This window comes from Chiloscyllium plagiosum, unplaced genomic scaffold (assembly GCF_037043375.1).
Source record: "Chiloscyllium plagiosum isolate Xiang-an unplaced genomic scaffold, Cpla_swu_hap1 HiC_scaffold_19, whole genome shotgun sequence".
NCBI lineage: Eukaryota > Metazoa > Chordata > Chondrichthyes > Orectolobiformes > Hemiscylliidae > Chiloscyllium > Chiloscyllium plagiosum.
In genome coordinates, this window is record NW_028270157.1 from 63,472,325 (window position 1) to 63,494,897 (window position 22,573).

Consider the following 22,573-nt stretch of genomic DNA (forward strand, 5'->3'; position numbering starts at 1 on the left):
CTGATTGATGTCGTTAATCAAGGACTGTGTAGTCAACAAGATTCAGCTGGTTACAATCTCTAGTAATCATTGCAAACATCTGTAGGGCTATGGGGAAGTAACTGTCACCTTAAGGTCTGGTCTTTGGAATTCTGCTTACATTGACTGTATATTTTTCTGCAGTGTGTGTTAAACCATTTGTCTCTCTTAATCATGATTGACTGTCTTTATATTTGAGGAGTGGAGTGCAGTTGAAGATTAAAAATCCTTTCTTTTCATTGATCTTGTTAGGTGTGCTGTAACGACGAGTATTTTTTTCCCTGTTGCTTTCAAAATAGGTGTGAAATGCTTCCGTCCTAAGCAGCAAGCAGTCAGGCAAATTGTTTACTTTCATTGGGACCTCATACATTCTTTGGCACCTTTTGGAACAGTGGGGATCTCTTATTTGCGACTCTCCCACAGACTTTGATCTGTCACAGTTGTAAACATATACTGCTGTAGATTCATCCCACTCTTTTAGAATGGCGATGGACGGATGAAGATCTTCCAGGTAGTCATGAGTTACACTTGGAATTCCTCTCATCCGTTTGGCTATTATCAGAATGAGAGATGGATCTTCTTCTCCAGGCATCAATGATAATGAGTTTTCTATTGGGAATACAGTGTGGACTTCATCAATAAAACTTCTCCCTGTGAGTCAAAGGCCAGAGCATAAATGCTGATGACTGTGGTGTACCTCTGACAGTTAATGAAGTGCCATAAGATTGGGCCATTCAAGCAGAGCATCCAAGGCTCTATTCCAATGGTAAAATCAACTTGACAAAGGTTATGGACAGTCAATCCTTGACAATAGAAAGTGCATCTTCGACAGTTGCCACTCCCTGGGCAGGACTCACTGAGAGCAGTGATATCTAGTTGAAGTCTTGATAGCTCATAAAGTACAACTGCATCTCTTTTTTTCTGGACAGTCCCTCTTGGGAATATCCACAAATGTTCTCCTATTTTAAGTTACAAAGTTTAAACCTTTCTTTCTTTCCCCAGCCAGGAGAAGGGCGGGGGGAGGGCAGCCTATTTTCAGGGCATCATTTCTAGCCTTTACGTGGGGGTAAGCAGAGCATATTCCAATGGACCAGTCACAGATGCTGCTGCCCAACACAGATGCAGGACTCTGTGCTTCTGTCACCACAGTCCACAGTACCAGGGACTCCCAGGCTCACCACCCTGTCCACAACATTGTTTGATCATTCAAAGTAATTTTGGTGCTTGCTGTACAGGGAGATGGAAGGAATGTTGTTCAATGAGGGAGGGGAGAAATGAAAGCATTTTGTAGCTTTCTGTCACATTAGAAACATTCTTCAGTTGACACAGGCAAATGGCCCTTGGTAATGCCTGTGTGTGATCTTGTTTAACCTGGAGGCCCTGGACTACTGTCATGGTCCACACTGTCTTTACTTGTGATCAGATTTCGGTGACTTGTAAACAAGATGAGCAGGTCCTCTTTATCCTGCAGCTTTCTTCCTTCTTGACAGATGAGACTTTTCTGACCTTGCTCTGACAGTGACGACTTCTTTATTTGGCACCTGCCCTGCCACCAAGAATGGTTGTGGCTGGAGCAAGGAGTTCCCAATGGAACCTCAGGATTGCCAGAGAGCACAAACCTCTCCACCACATGAAAGAGCCATTGGTAACCATAGCATTGTTATAGAACAATTTCACTGCTCTGAATGATTTCACTCTTCCTCTGGAAGCAAACCTTGGAATTCAAGTTTCTAATGTGACAGAAAATGCTTTGATTTCTACTCTCCCTCCTAGAATACCATTCCTCTTATTGCCCCTGCAGCAAGCACCAAAATTACTATGAACAATCAAACAATGTTACTATGATATTTCCAGGCGAAGTTAGTTATCATTGTTTGGTTCTTCTGTATATGCTGAAAATGTTTTGCTGGAAAAGCGCAGCAGGTCAGGCAGCATCCAAAGAGCAGGAGAATCGAGGATTCAGGCATGAATCCTGAAAGATTCCTGAAGGGGGGCTCATGCCCGAAACGTTGATTCTCCTGCTCCTTGGATGCTGCCTGACCTGCTGCGCTTTTCCCGCAACACATTTTCAGCTCTGATCTCCAGCATCTGCAATCCTCACATTTTCCTCTGTATATGCACAACCAAACTGATATATATCAGAAAAGTTCATAGACTCCCTATAGTGTGGAAGCAGGTCATTCGACCCATCAACTCCACACCGACCCTTTGAAGAGCATCCCACCCAGGCCCATTCCCTACTCCATCCCTGTAATTTTGCAATTCCCATGGCTAATTCTCCGAGAAATGACACTATGGGGCAATTTAGCTTGGCCAATCCATTTAACCTGCACATCTTTGGACTGTTGGAGGAAATTGGAGCACCCGGCGGAAACCCAGTGAGACACAGGGAGAACGAGCCAACTCCACACAGTGGGTGGAATCAAACCCGGGTCCCTGGCACTGTGAAGCAACAGTGCTAACCACTGAGTCACCGAGCCACCCAGTCCTCATGCTTTTTGAAGTGATAAATCTATGTAGACTTGTAATCTTATAATTCAGACTGAACTGTTCCAGATGTTAGTCAGGTAGCAAACCCGATGTTCACGCTCTGTCTACCTGGCCGATGAAATTCGTGCCTTGGGATAGAAAAGCTTTGCTATGACTTCTTCAACTCGACCAGCTTCTGTTTGGGTTTCGGGTTATGTACTTGTCAGTTTGCTGTTTCTCTCCCTTCAGGGACTTGACAGAAGTGGGATGAGCTTCAAGGATCCTGGAATACTCATTGGTTTAATCAAAGATTCAGAACTGCAGCATCAAACAACAGCCTATATGATCCTCTTTTCCTTGTAACTTAGTGACCTCGTGAACAGGTGTTAAATACATGGGGTAGAGCTGATGCTAAATTGGTGCCGGAAAATCTAGGCTGACTGAAGCTTTTAGACTGTCAATGACTTCAATGCCACCTGGAGTATTCTGAGAGATTCTAGGGTTCCTTTCAATGTACATGAACATCTCCCATTATTGTGAAAAGGAACTACATCTCGTTGATTTTTTTCTGCTGTGCAGCTATTAGCACAACTCACAAGAAATACCATTATGAAGGGAATGCAACATTTAGACTGAGTGCTGATTGGTTGGTAAATGGACAGGATCGCCATGGAGAACGCACTAGTTAGATGGTGACTGATCATTCACGGCCAAACATTGCAGACCAAAAGAATATGGAGCAACTGTTTCAAATCAATAACAGTAACTTTCTGGTTTGTTTTTTTAAAGAAAAAGACTCTATGAAATGCCTTTACTGATCAGAATCAACACGCCTAGTTCCAACCTTAAACACAGGTTGGCAATCAACTGTCAGTTGTCATCCAACTGAGGCATTTCAACATCCAGAGTGCATTGCTCGCCATCAGCACTCTCCTCTCATACACTGTAAATATTGCTTTCCCGTTACACTGCTATTTCTTGTGAACTTTCCTGATGAGTACACAATGAAGAACTTGGATAATGGGAGCTTCAGTAATACTGAAGCTCCCATTATCTAGGCCAAGATTATGCCCAAAGCCAGATCCATCAAAATGAAATAACTTGATATTCATCTCATTTGCAGCTTGTGGGATCTTGTTGCAAGGAGATGCCCTGCGTGTTGACAAACAATGGTCCATAAGTGTCAAATTATTTGTTCCTTGAAGTGCCTGTATGATTCTGAAAGATGTGATATATAAGGCAAGATCTAATTTTGAATACATTTGTATAAATCTCAAGTATTAAAGCCAAACATGCGAACATTACTAATAACACAGCCCAATCACAAAAGATGGACTGGATTGTAAATTTGTACCAGATAGTGATCTGACGTAAACCCAGATTATTTGGTTCAACATTCTTCAAGCTCAACTGATCTGGCTGTAACTGAAGGGGGTAAACATGCAATGTGGTGCAATTTGCTTCTGTCCAAAAAAGTGTTATGTTCAACTTCCTGGTACGCTCAGTCATTCACAAACTCAGGCAAGGAACTAACCACAAGTGTAGGATTAACGCTCAAATATCTCTGGGTTAAGGAGGTACAAAAACAACACCCGGAGTCCCTTTGCCTGATCCTGGTCAAGTAGCAACAGCAAACTAAATCTACACAGGTTAAAAAAACAAGTTACTGAGGTCACGTTGAGCACAAAACCTTCTGGTTTTGTTCATTTCCTTGTTTGTATGATCTAGCTGTGCATCAAGTGGGACTCATGCATTTCAAAGTAATTTGTGTATGTACTCTTTCCGAGGGTATTACAAGAATGCACCACCATTGGGTGAGATGGTATAAATCAAACATGTTGCTATCTTGCAATACCGACTGGTCACCTCATGAGGGTGCAGTTGAGCAACTTGAAATTTCCCTTCCATTGCCACCAAGTGGTTGAACGTAGGTACAGCATGATGGTGGCTCCAAACACAGCACCATCCAAAGCCAGGAATAAGTTCTTGTTTTGTCAGATTTAGAGATGAAGAAACAACACAAAGTGCCAAAATACTCAGCAGGTCTGGGAGCAATTGTGGAATAAGACACAGAGTTAACATTTCAAGTCCAATTTGACTTAGAGGTGCCAGTGCTGGACTGGGGTGCAAAGTTAGAAATCACACAACACCAGGTTATCGTCCAACAGGTTTAATTGGAAGCACTAGCTTTCGGAGCGCTGCTCCTTCATCAGGTGACTGTGATGAAAGAGGTGATGAACCACCTGATGAAGGAGCGGCGCTCCGAAAGCTAGTGCTTTCAAATAAACCTGTTGGACTATAACCTAGTGTTGTGTGATTTTTAACACAACTTCTTTCAAATTCTGAAGACAGTTATATTAGACTCAAAATGGTAACACTAACTCCTCCACAACTTCTGAAGGGTCACACCAGATTTGAAATGTCAATTCTGCTTTCTCTCCACAGAGGCCGCCAAAGTGACCGAGTTTCTCCAATACTTTAGGTTTTTATTTCAGATCTCCAGCATTTTACTATTACTAAAGGTCAAAAGTTCTTTCCTTTGAAGAGATAACGTCGTTTAGAGAGGAGAACAACCAAAATAGAAATGGCATAGAAAGTCAATTATAAGCAAGTGAAATAATGTTTGCAGGAAAAGTTATGCTATCTTTCTTTCGCTAACATCCACTGGGGTCGATAACATTCACAAATAAATTGACTTTAATAGAGAAATGGAGCTGGTGCAACAAAAATAAGCTTCAATTTCCACACGAGGAAATGTCGATTTTCCCGCTCCTCGTATGCTGCCTGACCTGCTGTGCTTTTCCAGCACCACTCTAATCTTGACTCTAATCTCCAGCATATGCAGTTCTCACTCTTGTCTAGTTCAATTTCTACACATCCAATCTGAACCACCCACCACCTCAATGTACTTCATAGTCAATGAAGCTCTGGATAATAAAGTGAAGCACTGATTAAAGTGTAACCACTGGTATATAAAACTAAGTAGTCATTTTCACACAGCACCAAACCATAAACAGCAAGGTGATAAGCAGCAGATCATTGGTTTTATTGATATTAATTGAGAGATAAAGTTCGGGGGACACTGGGAGTAACCTCACTGCTTTTCTACCAAGTAATGGCAGAGAATCCTTTACATCCATCTGAGGAGGCAGACAGGACCTCAGTTGGATGTCTCATCCAAAAGACATCCTTTGACAATGCTGACAGAGGGAAGGCTGCATTATCAGAGGTGCAGTCTGCAGTACTGAGGGAGTGCTGCATTGTCGGAGGTGCAGCCTGTAATCCCTCAATACTGAAGACTGCACATCTGATAATGCAGCACTCCCTCAGTACTGCAGACTGCACCTCTGACAATACAGCACTCCCTCAGTACAGCAGATTGCACCTCTGACAATGCAGCATCCCCCAATACTGCAGACTGCACCTCTGACAGTATAGCACTCCCTGAGGAAGTGGTCAGTAATGCCAGCTCCCTTGGGACACAATGTGATGACCCTGGCGTCACAGGTAGGAAGGGTTGGTGGGGTTGGATGGGAGCAGAATCCACCATGATTGCCAAGTCTATGTGCAGAGCCCTCTGATGTTTCCGATGGTAGCTGGAGATCTGGAAAGGGGATCTGGTGCAAGGACATGTGTACAAGAGACCCAGATGACCGACTGAATTGCAGCACTGAGAGCGAGGAGCCATGTGGACAGGAAGATTCCTGTCGATTCCGAAGATCGAATCTGGCTCACATAGTCAAGGAGCTTTAGGAACAGGCTTTCTACTACCTGAACTCTGCTCCTCAACTAACTAGAGATCAGGCGATAGATCAGAAATCAGGGCCATGATCGTAACTTATAAATAGTTTGTTTCTTTGAGTTAAGCTTTCCCATTAAGCTTTATAAAGGTCAGACGCTAATGGAATGAACTCCCTTTTTAAAACATCTTTGCAGTCCATGTGCTTGAATTACAAGTAACAGGAGTTTGGATAAAAGTTGCAAAAAGGTGATTGACCGAAAGGCGACTAACTAAAGTAACGAATCAACACCAAATCATTATGCTGACAACCAAATCTCCACAACACAAGCAGCAAAACAAGGAAACATTACTGTGATTGAGTAGGAAGCGAATTTAAATCATTACCAGGAATTCTTCTTCACAGAGTGATCAATACATGAAAAGGACTTGCAGATTGGATGGAGAGATGTAACTCTGTCTAAAGCAGCTGCACGCTATACTCAGAGTCAGTGTGAGGTGGGACTGTCTGGGATATATACGTTCTTCCAAATACAGATGAGCTCTGATAAACCAAATAGACACCTGATCCATCTTGTAACCAAGGCTCAAAGAACAAGGTGGCTAAATGCAGCAAGCCTGTATACACCCCCTTACAGTGTCAGATAGGAAGGTAGCTGAGGTATAGAAAGGAGAAAGGACACAGCTCAGAGGCGAGTTCCTATATGAATTTACCATGTGTATTGACATTCCAGGATTCAACACGATCAGGTGGTGTTCACACTTCAGCCAAGTAGACCTCCAGGTTCTGGTCTATGGATCTCAGGTTGAGAAAAGAATGAGGCACGGAAAGGTTCTACACTAATGTTCACCGAATTGACAACAGTGACAGGGTCAGCATGAATCTTGCCTGAGAAGGTGATGATGAACAACCCTCTTAACCACAGAGGTCCTTGCGGGTCAGGATATTGACCCAGTGACAGTGAAGGAATGACAACATTGCTTCAAGTCATGACAGTGTGCATCTTGGAGGGAGACTTGTAGTTGCTTATCACACGTGTCTGCAGCTCTTATCCGTCTGGGTGGTAGAGGTTGTGGGTTTAGAACATACTGTCAAAAGACCCTTGGTGAGTTGTTGGAGAGCTTGTAGATGGCACACACTGCAGTGCTGGTGGTGAATACAGTGAATGCTGAAGGTGGCGTTTGGCTGCCAATTAAGTGGCTGCTTTGGCCTGGCTAGTGCGGGGTATTCCATCATACTCCTGACTTGTACCTTGTTGACGGCGAACAGCTTTTGGGGATTCAAGCGGCGAGTTATTCGTTGCAGGATTCCTAACCTCCGACCTGCTCTTGTTTGGGCACTATTTATAGGACTGGTCGTGTTTAGTTTCTGGTCAATGGGACATGTTGATGACAGGGCAATTCAATGGCAGTAACATTGCTGAATTTTACAAATGCATTTGAGGGGAGACAGATATGCACAAGGTGGAGGGAACAATGGATAACGGGGAGATGAAGCAAAGTGGAAAGTAAATCGTAATCAGCATAAACAGGAGTGCAGAGCACTTTGGCTAGTCTGTTTCTCGGCTGTGATTTTGCACAGCAGTTTCTAAGCTGCTGTTACTGCGACAGACCTGTCCATTTCTCCATGGGGAACAGTGCTGTGGGAGTGCTGAACCGTCCTTCACTCAGCACCTGCCTCCTTTCAATAATAGAACAATTTTCATATAAAAGGTGGGGGCTGCAGGGAAGGAACAGGAAATGGAGGAACGGAACAGCTTCCAAATGTAACAACCCACACCTAATCCATTTACAGCCTGAAATACAACATTTCTCTTCGATAGTGCCAAATAATGAAAAGGAACACACATGTTTAGGTCATCTTTAAGCGGGAGATGGCTTTCAAACCAAATTAACTCGTTGTGAAAGGGGGACAGGGGAAAGAGAAGTTGACACAATACACTGACAGTGCTTACCTATTAGCATACCACTGCAGCTACTCACAATGCGCTTGATCAGATTCTGAGAGCTTTTATTGCAACAAATCCAATACTAATTGAATGTTAGATAGAATCATGACAGATTGCACTGCAGCAGTGAGGTCTCTTGTTAAGGCATTTGGTGAGTGACTCCAACTCCAGTACTCAGTAATGAAGGGAAGGTTCATTGGAGACTGGAATCTTCAGCTCATTCACACGGTGAGTCAGAGGCCAGTCAGTCAATCAGGCAAGTTGTAAGGATACAATGCTCAGATAACATGGAGAAAAACAGCTGCAAACAAGTGTAAAAATATTCTTGGATAATCCTTATTCCACTTAACAGCAGGTTCAAGAATGCCACATAAAGTAGTAAATCTGACAATTATTTACACTTTCTATCACTTTAAGGCATTCATCTGCGTATGGACTGACACAGGTCAGTCTAGACAACTCATGTGAGCAGGTTTTGAAAGTGATTTCTTGTCCAGGTTGTGTTTGCTAAAATCCCTCAGAGTTTCGCTTGCACTGATTTAACAAAACAGATATCATTATCATTTGCTGTTCTAATTTAACATCATAATCATTAAGATTATCAAATTGTCATAGATTGTAAATGGTCTCTCCCCTAGCTGCGCCAATGCAATCTCACTGACATTCAATTCTAATCTTTCCAAACTATGATTTTACTCAAGGGTACCACTGTAATAAAAGATGGCGTTTGCATGATGTATGTCAAACTGACTGATATTATCTCACCCTAACACCAACAGCTCACATTTGTGTAATGCCTTGAGCCTCATAAAATGTCTCTCAGTGATTCAGGAAAGCATTATCAAAATGAATCTGAACGTAAACCAGAGATATGTAAACAGACGTGCAAAGCTTTGTCAAAACGATGGGCTGCAGGGAGGATACAGAACTAAACAGGGTAAGGATGGAGGGTGGGAGTGGGTGCGACGTCCAGAGTTTGTGGTCCAGGGAACTGCTGTGCAGGTGCCAGCGTTGGGCTGGGGTGGACAAAGGTAAAAATCACACAACACCAGGTCATAGTCCAACAGGTTTATTTGGAAGCACTAGCTTTCAGAGCTAGTACTTAGTGGTAATTAGTGGAACAGGGATCATAAGACACACCTTATAGCAAAAGATCACAGTGCAATTAAACGATATATTGAACAAACATAGATTGCTGTTAAGTCTTTCATCTTTTAGAATGGGATGCAGGTTTTGGTTCAGGTAGCGTGCAGCAGGCTGACCTGGGGTGAATTGGGATAGTTCTGTTTCAAGGTTACAAAGGCAAGGATGAAATTTCAGCAGAAGAGCTAAACAGGGCCAGAGTCAGGCAACACCACGCAGGTGAAAAGAGCACAGACGTGTGGTCAGGAACTCATCCTATGCAGTCTTGATCAGCCCGAGATAAATACCAGGTACAGAATCATAAAATTGACACAGTGTGGAAGCAGGCCATTTGGCCCATCGAGTCCACACTGATCTCCGAAGAGTATCCCACCCAGATCCACCCCCTTACCCTATAACCATGTATTTCCCATGGCAGATCTGTGGACACTATGGCCGACCTACCGAACCTGCACATCTCTAGACTGTGGGAGGAGATTGGAGCACTTGGAGGAAACCCACACAGACATGGGAGAATGTGCAAACTCCACACAGACCTGAGGAATTGAACTTGAGACCTTAGAGCTATGAGACCACCATGCCAACCACTGAGCCACGGCACTGCCCTGAGAGGGATGAAGCCAATGTCTGGAGAGTAGAGTTTGTAGGAAGAAGTGAGGACTGCAGATGCCGGAGTACCAGAGTTGAAAAATGTGGTGCTGGAAAAACACAGCAGGCCAGGCAGAGTTTGTGCCAGGGCTGGAAGATAACGGTTTCTGTCATCTTGGCTCTAAGTGGAGGAGATTTCTGCTCATTCAGTCTGAGATGAATGGACAATGGAGAAGGGGAAGAAGACTTAGAATGAGGTACCATCAATATACATGGGAAAAATAACAAATGATCTTGGATAACGTTGTGAGGGCAACATGTAGGTGATGAATACAAGATGGCAAAGACATATCTCAACCTTATGGGTGCAAGAAAGAGAAGCTTTGTAACACTTCGAATTCTTCGAGTTTCTTTTTAGATTTTACAGGATGTGGGCATCACTAACATTTATTGGCCATTCCCCAGTTGTCCTTGAGAAGGTAGTGGTGAGCTGCCTTCTTGAACCGCTGCTGTCCATGTGTTGTCAGTAAACCCACAATACCCTCTGAGGGAATGCCAAGATTTTGACACAGCTAGAGTGAAGGAATGACAAAATATTTCAAAGTCAAGACGGTGAGTGGCTCGGAGGGGAACTTGCAGATGGTGGTGCCCCCACGTATCCCTTGTCCTTTTGGATAGAAGCGGTCATGGATTTGGAAGGTGGTACCTAAGAAGCCTTAGTGAATTTCTGAAGTGCTCCTTGTAAATAGTACCTACTGACTGTTGCTAGTGGCAGGTGTGAGTGTCTGTGAATGTGGTGCCAATCAGGCGGGCTGCTTTGTCCTGTGTGGTGACAAACTTCTCGAGTTGTTGTTGCTGGAGCTGTACCCATCCAGGCAATAGACCCACGCAAGTTGAGTCCCGTTGAACTGGACAAAAAATAGAGAGGCCTAGCAATGTTCCTACATCAGCTTTAGTAGTAAAAGCAGTATATTCCTGCAAATAGACAAAACAGTGAGCCAAGACACTGTTCCCCTTATCGTCACCTTGATCTTTGAAAAGGTTGACATCTAAGAAAGGAGCTGGAAGTGCTGCACCAACCAACAGGACTGGCTGGGACTTCCACAATTGACTCTTTGCTTTTCATCCTTTCAGAAATACAGCGGGGACTAACGGTAGCAGCAGAATACTCCCACACCAGCGCATGCTGGGAAATGCCCAGACGAATGGCTTTTGCCCGAAATGTCGATTTTCCTGCTTCAATGGCTGCTGCCTGACGTGCTGTGCTTTTCCAGCACCACTCTAATCTAGAAATGGGGTCATGCCCCTCAACCTTTCACATCCTCAAGGTTTCTCCGGTGTGTGAATACCAAAGTGAAGCTGTCTTTCTAGCGCAACAGCAGAGGCTACATCGACTGCAGATCATTGGCAATAGTGGTCCCCATGAACAACATCATCAAGTATGTTTTGGACCAGAGCAGAGCCCCTCAAAACATACTTAGAAGATAGTCTAGACCCTAACGTTATCTTATTTTACAGGTAAATATGAGGTGCTGTGTTCCAGATGCAATTCAAATGGTCAAACTGCTCAACGTTTAGCAAAACACAATTTATTCAAACAATTTATTCCAATTCAGAGGCCATGAGTATGCTTGCAGATCAAAGCCTGACAAACTCTCCAAGCAGCACAATCTTCAAGGACTCTGAGAAACTCAATTAAATATACTCATCAGCAGAATCTCTAAACATTTCACATGTGTTACCTCAAAATATATATCCCCAGCATATTTACATAAATGCCTAAGAAATAGGGCATCAAAGAAATTTAGTCCATCAAGCCTACTTGGCCATCGAATATAATCATTCACCTCTAACTTCAGTATCTGTTCCTATCTCACTTTTTCTATGCATACTTTGATCTCTTGGGAGATAAAAATGTTATCCATCCCAGCCTTAAATATATTCAACAAAGGGGCATTCACAGAATTCCAAGGCAGAATACTCAAAAGATGCACAACTCTTTGGCTGAAGAAATTTCTCCTCACCTCACTCCTAAATGATGACACTGCGATTGTGTTCCCATGTTCCAGATTCCCATGCCTGGATGAAAGAATCTTTCAGTGTCAATCCTGCCAAGACCTTCAGAATCTTGTATGTTTCAATCGGATCATTTCCCATTCTTCCGGTAAACGCAGTTTACTCAACCTCTTAATACAAGACAAGCTGCTCATTCCAGGGACCACCTAGTGAACCTTCGCTAGCCCATCCAAATGCAAGTATATCCTTCCTCAAATACAAAGGCTAAAACTCTACATAGTTAACCATCCCACCAAAGTGCTGTACAATTGCCATAAGCTTTATTTACTCTAATACTCCAAATAAAGTCCAACATGCCATTTGTTTGCCTAACTGCTTGCTGCAATTGCAAGTTAACTTTATACATGCAGATCCAAGTGCCTCTGAACATCAACATTTACAGGTTTCATATTTACAAAAAAAGCTTTCTTTTCACAACTCTTACAAATTAGTGAATAACTTCATACTTCCCTACAATATTGTGACTGCAACCTCATTGCTCACTCACGTAATCTCTCTACAGTTTCTTTGTATCCTGCTCCCAGCTTACATTCCCATCTCGCCTTCACTATAGATGGATACTAAACTTGAACTTAGAAAGATTTTGCCAGCCGACTGAACATGGCCCATGTTATCCCTCACTAACAGGTGCCACAAAGAGTACATTTCCGACCCTCCACCAACTCCCAACATCCATCCCAAAACTTCTGCCACTAAACTACACACTTCCTCTTGGCTCCCATGTGTGGCCAGAACACCTGAGGTAAACTAATCCCCTTCAAGGCCACAGCCCTTGTCAAGGTGAATTCTGAATGGAACAGTCCTATTCTGCAGGAGGAGAAGTGAAAGGGGAGACAGTGAAATTCATTGCTTTTCAGATGCAGGGCTATCTTCATATGCAAGTTAGCCCATTAGATCAGACCTTTAGTTTGTGAACTTGACTCTGTTACCCAGTTTTACACGCCATGACCAGAAGAGGTTAGCTTCTGGCACAACTCACAAGAATTTTAATGATCCAACACCTCCTCTTAATTTAAATCCAGCAATGGAAACATGATCTGACCTGTAAAAGATTGGAGGCTGGGGGTCAATAGATCTCTGCCATCTTAGTGCACTCTTCCAATACTCTGGAAAACAAAGAAAGACAGAAACATGCTTTTAATATCCCAAGGTCTATATCAAAATTAAGTACTTCTGCACTATATTCAGAGCTGTGATACTGATAATTCATCAGCTAATTCACACACAGCAAGACCCCATGGATAACAATAAGGTAATAACCAAGATTTACCTGTTTTAGTTCAGGGACAGGTGACTATTCTGGGGTATCTTTTGGGTACAAAAGGAGAGCAGCCTTGATTTTATATTGTTTCTTATTAACAGTGCCTCAGACACTGTAGCACCCACTGCAGACTGCACTGGAGCATCAGTCTAGATTCTGTGCTCCAGTCTGCAAAGTTGATCTCAAATCAACAACAGTCCTTACTTAGAGGTGAGCTCTCACTGAGATATGGACGACATTTGAGACAGGGCTTCTGGCTGACAAGATGTATTAATGGGTTGACAACCTGAGTGAAAGCACACATTTCACTAATTCCATCATGAGTCAACGCCAAATGAAAGCTGATCAAGATGAGTCCATGCTAGTTATTGGACAGTACTGCACCTTCTGCTGTTGATGACAGTGGGGGATTAAGTCTCACTGAAGTCAAAAACTCACGGGAAAATTAAAATGATTACTGCAATCAAAAAGCTTTGGTGCACATTCTGTCTGAAGTTTCATGACCATCTTTTCCAGTCTGAATAATTAATTGAAAAGAAAATGTGTCATTGTCATTTTGGCTGACCTTTCACAGTTTTGCACACCTCTTGACAATAAAGCGACCCTGGACAGAACAGTACGTTTGGTGCTATCTTCAAAAACATTATTCAAAAGATCCCAAGGAGACAAGGCTCAAGTTAGAAAATTGAAAAGAAAACAAATGCCTTTCAGATCATCAGACAGTGGGAAGAAATTGCAGTAGTATTTATACACACTAAATCATTTATAAATATTCTGTGGTTTCATTGTTATTCTTTTCATTTTAAACCAGTTAATTGGCACTACATCCCCATGCATCCACTCCTTCCATCACTGATGCTCAGTAGCAGCAGCGTGTACTATCTACAAGAGGCACTACAGAAATTCACCAAAGGTCCTCAGACAGTACTTTCCAAACCCATGACCACTTCCATCTAGAAGGACAAGTGCAGCAGATACAAGGGAACACTATGACCTACAAGTGCCCCTCAAACCATCCCTCAAATATATCGCCACTCCTTCACTATCGCAGGGTCAAATCCTAGACTTCCCTCCCTTATGGCATTGTGGGTGAACCCACAGCATGCGGTCTGCAGCGGTTCAGGAAGGCAGCTCACCACCACCCTCTCAAAGGCAATAAATGCTGGCCCAGCCAGCGATGCCACACTCCACAAATGAATAAATGAAAAAACAATTACTGTCCCATTGACCGGTTTGCCTGGTTGGGAGACTGACATAATGAAGATTTCTGGGTAAACCACACTGCCATGATTCACCAAGTTTATCCAATGTACAGTGATTTATGCCTCACTCCATTCCAGCAACAAATGACAATACAGCTGATATGAATATTGAAGGGTAAATTTGACCAGAGTCACTGCACCAAAAGGCTTTCCAGAGATTGCTGTTAGAGATGTACATGTGACATGGAATCAGGGCAGTACTGAACTTGACCATGAAATCATTCAACATCAATCACCCTGATCACACTTCCTGTCTAGGGTCACACATGGAAGACTGACCACTGTGGAAAGGGGAGCACTAGCTTCCAGTGACACAATCTCTATCTCCCTACTTGGGGAATCTTGGATTCTTGCTAAATTAGATGTTAGATTCCCTACAGTGCAGAAACAGGTCCTTCAGCCCAACAAGTCCACACCGACCCTATGAAGAGTAGCCCACCCAGACCAATTCACCTACTCCCTACTAATGCACCTATCACTATGGGCAATCTAGCATGGCCAATTCACCTGACCCGCACATCTTTAGACTGTGGGAGGAAACCCACACAGACACAGGAGGAATGTGCAAACTCCATGCAGACAGTTGCCCAAGGCTGGAATCGAACCTGGGACCCTGGTGCTACAAGGCAGCAGTGATAACCACTGAGCCACAGTGCCAATTGCTCGTCAACCAGGAACCATTGAGAGGCGACCTGACCAATTGGAGTCAGAGTCATCCCCAGATTTTAAGTTGCGCTCAGCACCACTACCTCCACGTAACATCAGCACACAGGTCAAACGTCACTTTGTTCTTCCGAAGCATGCCTCTTCTATTTTATTCAATAATTACTAACCTATCTCTATCCTTTAAATTTTCCTCAGACAATTCTCCAAAAGTACAAATCCAGTATACTCCACTGATACTTCCAGCCTCCTACAACCTCACCATGTCCAACACTAACCAATTCTTCCCCATAACCTCAAACCAGCTGCACTTGCATCTCCTTCACCATCCAACAGACTTCAGGACTTTAAATCCCAAACATTTTTTCACCAAACCAAGACTCCTTTATTCTCCTCATCACACTCATCTTCAAGGTAATTTTGAATGCCAACTTGGACATTTCACCTAGGTTTCCCAACAATCAGTAGTTACACCTGCACCCAGACACAAAATCCTCGTGAAGTTCCAGATTGGTCTTAGCAGAGCAAAGGAGGAACCACAGGGCAAAACAGGACCCAACAGGAGTCGGTTTTGAGTCGAGTGCAAGATCAGCTGTAAGGTTCAGTCTCTTGCAACTAGTTCAGCTTCTCGGAGCTTGTAAAGATTCAGCTAAAATTCAGGTTTGAAAACAAAATGCAGGAGGATCCACCAGGGACATCTTGAAGTTTCTATTATTACAGCAAAGCCAACAGCCTCCCTCAAAAATTCCTGCAATGAAATTTAACTATTAAGGCTACACTTTTGTTGTAACCATACAGTTGGTGCTGAGGAGTATTCTTCAAAATTAGGAACCTACCTTCATTTTTGAATTGAAGGAGAGTGAGATCTCCTGTGCCACTGAACAAAGCTAAATTACCCCATAGTGTTCAGGGATGTGGTTTAGCTGCATTAGTCAGGGGTAAATGCACAGTAATAGGGTAGGGGAATGAACCTGGGCGGAGGGTTGGTATGGGCTTGTTGGGCCACACTGTAGGGATTCTATGAAAATGTCACTTGAATCTGAAAGGCATTGAATCTTAACTTTATATTTGTGTAAATGAGGCTTTGATGTGGGTCTGAATATCATCAGACTGAGATAAACCTGGATGTATTCTTAGCACACTGATATCAAGGTTGAAATTAGGTTCTGACCAGATTACCAGATGGAGTTTGCTGGCTTGCAATAGCATCTTATCAGATTGTCACAAAACTATTGCTTTATTACTCTTAGATTTCAAATCAGTCCTGAGAGGAGGCAGGGATGCAATGAGCCAAGGGTGGGCCACTTTTCTCAAGACATCAACACACATCACTTGTGTGTCATGATCAGAAAAAAGGGTGAATTGCTAATACGTAACTATTTACAGAGACACACAGGAAAGAAGTGACATGCCACCTGTGTGGGCATTCTGTGCCCAATGGGGCACCCACTCCCACATCCTGCCAACCCCCCACCCCCGACAGTACTGTCCCCAATCTTGTGTTTATACACCCATACCCTTCTGAACACCTACCTCACCTAGCCAGGGCTTGACAAATAGGGTCAAGTGAACACATGGATTTACTTTTGAAGAAAGGGAGGGTTCAAAATTCTGCTTATGGTAACAAATCATCTCTGCCACTGGGACCTTGTAGGTCAGTTGTAGATTTATTGATAGAGATTAACTTTGATGATTAGAGAAGATCTGGGTGAAAATTTAATTGTTGAATGAATTAATCAGAGGCGAGTTGAGCTAACTGGACCTTGTGTTTTATTTCACTGGCTCTCTCTATATTTCTATAACACTATATTCTCCACTCATATTGCTACAGAGGACAATGCCAATTACTAATCGCTATCATGGGATCACTGCAGTATACGATCGCTGCTTCTAAAGGTCAGGAAAACAAATATCAAGATACGAAATGATGTAGTCATGACTCAATTATTTTCTCTCTCTCAAATGCAAAGATGTACAGGTTAATGACATCATGGCAATAGCAGGATGTTTGATGTGCTGGTGAAACCAATATAGTACAGTGTAATAGCTCAAATGGAAAGATGGTTTCCAATCAACCAGTCTCACTCCTTTCCCAGCACACATCCTACAACTGCCAAGAGCAGGGCACCTCCATGCCAACACAGTAAGCTGGCGGGATGCTTCAATAGGGTCTGAAATGGCATTCTAATTCCTGATATTATCACACCAGCTCGACAGGTTGAAGTTCACTGTCTTACGTTTGAGCTGGCAAGGTCAGCTGCAAAATAAATGTGTAGACCAAGCATCATTTAATAAAGGAACTGCAGAGCAATTGTGGCTGACAAAGAGGCTGCTTCAGTGAAATGTAAAAGATTTGCTCTTACCGCAAGAGGAGAACTCGGTGTAAGAAAACTGTTCGGGACTTCAGTATTGGCAATGAAACCTGCAGGTGATAACAAAGTGCCAACGGTTAGCAATGGATAGCAACTGACCATAAGAACTAGCAGAGGAGACATGATGGACAAACAGGTCACAGTCCATCTCATTCAGCTCTCCTGTCATCCTCATGGTCGAACAAACTACTGGTCACCAAAATCAATTTGAAATAAATTTAACAATTGTTCTGAGTCAGCTCACAAAAGTAATCTCAAGGTGAAGGACTAGACAACAGCAATTTGGGCGGACTATAATAGTTACCAGAGGGTTCCTGCTGGTCTCCCAAGTCTCCTCGATCTGAAAAGTTTGGGAGTTGGTGGGATGACAGCGATGGGGAATTAAATACTATCTTTGATTTAAGCTATGCCTATCAGTATTCAGGCAGCTGGGATGGGTGTGAAACATATTAGGTGTAAGGCCTTTAACTTTACCCCAACCATACAATTCAGCTTCAGTTTCTAAAGAGAACAGCCTTCAATTGAACACAATATTTGTGCACACTTGTTATCTTAATAGCAAGAAAATCAGCTGCGGTGATCTGCTGGCAATTTCATATTGTGGTTCCAGGTCAAGGAAATAACACCCGTAGGCCTGCCAAATGTCCCATCGATGGAAACACAATTCCGGCAAAGTTTGCAGAGGGCACTGGACTGTTTTCCAATCTGTTGCAAAGAGGCACAGGAGTCGAAGAAATGCATACTGTTAGCATTGGAAGCAAAATGGTATTTCAAAATGGCCACCACCCACACCACTTGTACACTGGGTGTATTAAGTCGGCATAGTTTTCGGAGGGATTTTTCCACACATCAAAAGGTCAACTTGTACGCCAACATCCAAAGTAACTCCAGTGATTCAACACGTTCAGTATCTAAGTATGGTTGGATGGATACTTACCCATACTAAGACTGCTAATAATTATAATAGCTTAAAAGGAAATGAGTATTGACATCATATGCGTGATAACATTCTGTTGTTATTGAAGACAATTCCTTGTAGAAAGGTAAAGGATAAAGTAATTGCTTTCACCATTGTAAAGAACCAAAGCTTTGTCTAACATCATAGTTTGGGTTATGCTGGGTGTCCAAGAAAGCTCAGCCCCAATTGTGCTCACAAGTGATCACCTGTCTGAATACAATAAGGTGATAGGAAAACTGAATCAAAGGAAGGATTTTCTTCCAAAGCATTTTGTTTGACTGAAGAAAAATATTCTCTTTGCTACTCCCATATTAGAAAAAGGCAGGGAGAATGTGAGTTTTGTATACGAAGACAATTCCTATGCAATAAATAGTCTGTCCTTTGTGCCCACAATACTGACCATCAAAATCTCTTTTCGCAGTTCTGACACATGTAATTTTTGATTAACATGAATCATACATAAGATGGAGTCTTTTCAACTGGCCTGGATCAGAGCAACCACAACCATATTCAAGAAACTCAACATCACCCTGGATATCACTTCAGCAATGTGTCTAGACATTTATTGCCTTCACCACTAAGGCACAGCATCAGCAATGTGTGCTACCTACAAGATGCAGCACAGTAGCTTGCCCAGGCTCCTCTGATAACACCTTCCAAACCTGTGACTTCTATGATCCAGAAGGTCAAAGGTCAGTAGACCATGGCAATGTCACCAGCTGCAACTTACCCTCAAAGTCCCAAACCATCCAGATATGGAAATATATCACTGCTCCTTTGCTGTTTCAAAATCCTGGAACAGCTTTCCTTACATCATTGTGGATGTACCTATATATTTAGACTATATCAGTTCAAGGCAGCAGCTCACTACCAAGCTCACAAGGGCTATAAGTGATGGACAACAAATCCTGGCTTGGTGAACAGTGCCCACATCTCAATAACAAATGAAAAATGCCTGTAAGAACCGATAATAGCAGCTAAACAAAAAAACCCAAAGAACTGCAAATGCTGGAAATCAGTAACAAATACAGAACCCCAGACCTGAAACATGAACTCTGCTTTCTCTCCATAGATGCTAACCGATCTGCTGAGTTTTTCAAGCTATTTCTGCTGTTGTTTCTGATAAAAGCAGCTGTTATGACTCATTCCAGGCAAGAGAGTGGTGTATTAACAACTTCTAACCTAACTACTGACTCTATGACTCTGTTAAACTTTCACTTGTGTCAATGAGTTCAACATTTTGATAAGTTTACATCGCTTCTTGTAGACTGTTGTGAAATCCCATTTAAAAATTCCCAGCAATTAATTTCAGACTGACTGAGGGTACTGGTGACATCAGATCACTGTTAATGTTGGCACTGAAATGACAGTCTGAATTAGAGTGGTGCTGGAAAAGCACAACAGGTCAGACAGCATCCAAGGAGCAGAAAATTCGATGTTTTGGGCAAAAGCCCTTCATCAGGAATGACAATCTAGTTGGCCCTTCATAACTAGCTGCTCAAAATTCTCATTATTTCCCTTGTATTCTTTGACTGGCTACAGTGTGAGACAGAGCCTTCAGTGTAACCATAAGACATAGGAGCAGAAGTAAGGCCATTCGGCCCTTCGAGTCCACTCCGCCATTCAATCATGGCTGATGGGCATTTCAACTCCACTTACCCGCATTCTCCCCGTAGCCCTTAATTCCTTGTGACATCAAGAATTTATCAATTTCTGCTTTGAAGACATTTAGCGTCCCAGCCTCCACTGCACTCCGCGGCAATGAATTCCACAGGCCCACCACTCTCTGGCTGAAGAAATGTCTCCGCATTTCTGTTCTGAATTTACTCCCTCTAACTCTAAGGCTGTGTCCATGGGTCCTAGTCTCCTCGCCTAACGGAAACAATTTCCTAGCGTCCACCCTCTCCAACCCATGTAACATGGAAGTGATATCCTGGCATCAATCCATTAAGGTAAAGAGCAGAAGAACAATCTGAGCATGTTTGAAAATTTTAATTCCTTTCCACCCTAGTCTGACAATTTACTAAAGAACATCCAGCATCTCTTTAAACTGAATTTTATAGTCATGGAATTAACTTCTCAGATTATCAACACTTTTTAAATGAACTTGTGCAAACATGATGATATAACACATCTTCAGAGCAGGTGGGATTTGAACCCAGGTCTTTGGCCCAGGGGTAGGAACACTACCACTGCATCCCATGAGCCCTACTCTGATTTCAGACAGTTTCATATCTGTGAGAGCTGCAGTCCTTGTCACTGGTTGTGCTTGAGGAAGCAGGTGGTAAAGATGTATTTCTTCCATGTGGTTCTCCAGAAACACAATTAAATTTTAATTTGTGACGCTAATTCCAACAATTAGTGTGGAAGCTTATGATCGATTGCACGAGATAAATAGACTAAGCGGTTTTATGTTCAAAGATTATATCAGTCGCTGCCAGATTAAATGTCCAAATTGTGACGACATCTTGGACGATGTGTCATTTCTAAATATTGCAGTCACTAGTTCCTATTTGTGTGTGTGTGTGTGTCTGCGTGTGTGTCTGTCTATGCGTGTCTCTGTGTGTTGTGTGTGTGTATCCGTGTCTACGTGTGTGTCTGTGTATGTGTGTGTCTGTGTATGTGTGTACATGTCTGTGTGTGTCTGTGTGTGTGTATGTCAGTGTATGTGTGTGTCTGTGTGTGTATATGTATGTGTGTGTCTGTGTCTGTGTCTGTGTCTGTGTGTGTGTCTGTGTCTGTGTGTGTGCTTGTGCACGTGCATACCTGTCCGATTGCATCTTTTTTGCTCAATGTTGGGATCTTGGTGTCAACCACCAAGCATTTGTTGTTGATATCTAACTGCCCTTGAGAGGTGGTGGTGGGTTATCTGCAGACCATCTGATGAAGGTGCCCTGCAGTGCTGTGAAATAGGGAGACTCGGTGACGGTGAAGAGATGGTGATACCTTTCCGAATCAGAATGCTTCATAACTTGGAACAGACATTGGAGTTGATGGTATTCTAGAACAGCAGCTGCCCTTAACAGTTACAGGTGCTGGAGGTCATAGATTTTAGACCTACACTCAAGGAAGCTGTGGTGAGTTGCAGTGTATCAAAATAACAACTGAAGGTAGTGGATGGAATGGAGATAAAGTGGGCTGTCTTTTCTTGGAGGGTGTTGAGCTACTGGAGTGTGGTTGGAGCTGCACTCATTGAAGCAAGTGGGGTGTACTCCATCACACTCCTTACTTGGGCTTTGTTTGGTGGACAGGCTTTGGGGAGTCAGGGGGTCAGCTATTCACTGCATGATTCCCACACAAGGAAAGCATGGTTAACACAAAATTGTTAGGATCATTCTACAACACTGGCTCTTGGCGGTCTCTGCAATGAATTCAATGCTGTTTGTGAAGTTCAATCAAAGGAGAAAGTGAGGTCTGCAGATGCTGGAGATCAAAGTTGAAACTTTATTGCTGGAACAGCACAGCAGGTCAGGCAGCATCCAGGGAACAGGAGATTCGACGTTTCGGGCACAGGCCCTTCTTCAGGAATGAGCAGAGAGTGTTCAGCAGGAGAAGATAAAAGGTAGGGAGGAGGGACTTGGAGGAGGGGCGTTGGAAATGTGATAGGTGGAAAGAGGTCAAGGTGAGGGTGATAGGTCGGAATAGGATGGAGGCGGAGAGGTCAAGAAGAAGACTCTTCTTGCAGTCTTCTGCAGTCTTCTTCTTGACCTCTCCGCCTCCATCCTACTCCGACCTATCACCCTCACCTTGACCTCTTTCCACCTATCACATTTCCAACGCCCCTCCTCCAAGTCCCTCCTCCCTACCTTTTATCTTCTCCTGCTGAACACTCTCTGCTCATTCCTGAAGAAGGGCCTGTGCCCGAAACGTCGAATCTCCTGTTCCCTGGATGCTGCCTGACCTGCTGTGCTGTTCCAGCAATAAAGTTTCAAGTTCAATCAAAGGGCAATTGCATTTGTGTCTGCCTGAGTTCACTCTCAGTACATTGGCCTAATGGAATTCCCCACGCTCATTCCCCTCAGTTTTTCCTCAACCTTCAGCTTTTTATCGTGAGGTACCAGTCCACTGACATGGG

General features: G+C 43.2%; 1 protein-coding gene across 3 annotated transcripts in view; it reads right to left on the reverse strand.

Moving 5' to 3' along the window:
- The window catches only part of LOC122559499 (contactin-1), a 771,145-nt gene that overhangs the window by 632,506 nt on the left and 116,066 nt on the right, over window positions 1–22,573 (reverse strand). For all 3 annotated transcript variants that reach the window (XM_087997462.1, XM_087997461.1, XM_043709043.2), the window contains exons 2-3: window positions 17,532–17,590; window positions 13,025–13,088 (exon numbers count right to left, since the gene is read on the reverse strand). The gene's annotated coding sequence lies outside the window, so the exon portion shown is untranslated. The remainder of the gene's footprint in view (window positions 1–13,024; window positions 13,089–17,531; window positions 17,591–22,573) is intronic.